Raw genomic sequence first — 1107 nt, 5'->3', positions numbered from 1 at the left:
TTCTTATCACTCTGGAATTGGTCATCCTTCAGTTTGTAGCTTGGCTCTAATTTTACTGTTTGTGTACAATTACTCAATCTATCCAATTCAAAGTTTTCTGAAATATATAAATGAGTAAACCTCTTACCTACTTGATAGGGTACTTTATGATAATAAAAGGAGATAATTTTACTATGCTAGTAAAGGAATACATAAATGCAAGCTCAGTATAATTATTGGGGCATAACTCAAAATTAATTTTCTTATTTTTTACAATCTAAAAATGTAAAAATAACAATAGTACAGTTTATATCTAGGAATTCTTACCAATATTAACTTGAGACTAGGAAAAGTTAAAACAACTTTGGTAAACAAAAATAGTATCACTTGGCCTTAGAACACTGACCTTTTGCTTTTTTATTATTTTATTTTCTTTAGTTGTCCCTCTGTACTTTTAAAACTGGGATATCCCATCCATGTTAATTTGTATTTACCTGTTCTTGGTGATCTTTTCTTTATTTTCCCCCTTATGTTTGATGTTAATTTCATTCCTCCTACTTAGTTAAAGCCTGCCATCCCTGTAGAACAAATCTCTAATAGCAAAATTTGTAGGAAAATTTCAAACATAACTTTTACCTCTTCAAATATCTGCTTTCTCTCTCCTATGCATGTTTTGCACTCAAATACATAAGATTTAACTAGAATCTCTGGTGCTATAATGCTGAATGATTTTTTACATGGCATTATCATGCCAACTTGATTGTAAACTGAAAGATCTCACATCCATATAGCTAACATGTTTTCCTGTATAATTGTTCTTCTACATTTTCAGAAAAACCTATATAGTGTGAAGGCTTTTCTAAATCAGACAAAGGGATCATATTTATATAAATATTCTATGATTTCCTTAACAGTCTTTGTGTTTTTATTTCAAAAAGAATTTTTGAACATCAGTCCTTCCTTGTTCATAGAATCCACAAGTATATAGGCTTATGTTGGAGGAAGACAAAAACAGAAACATTGTTCATATGGCTCTTAATAGTGTTTCTGTGTCCTACATTCCAGTACAATAAAAAAAAAATTGTTCTAGATGATATGAAAACTATTTACATATATATATATATCTAT

The sequence above is a fragment of the Marmota monax genome, unplaced genomic scaffold, assembly GCF_021218885.2.
Source record: "Marmota monax isolate L192 unplaced genomic scaffold, Marmota_monax_Labrador192_F-V1.1 WCK01_AAM20220418_F8-fsc00049, whole genome shotgun sequence".
Classification (NCBI taxonomy): Eukaryota; Metazoa; Chordata; class Mammalia; order Rodentia; family Sciuridae; genus Marmota; species Marmota monax.
This window is presented reverse-complemented; position numbering follows the sequence as displayed.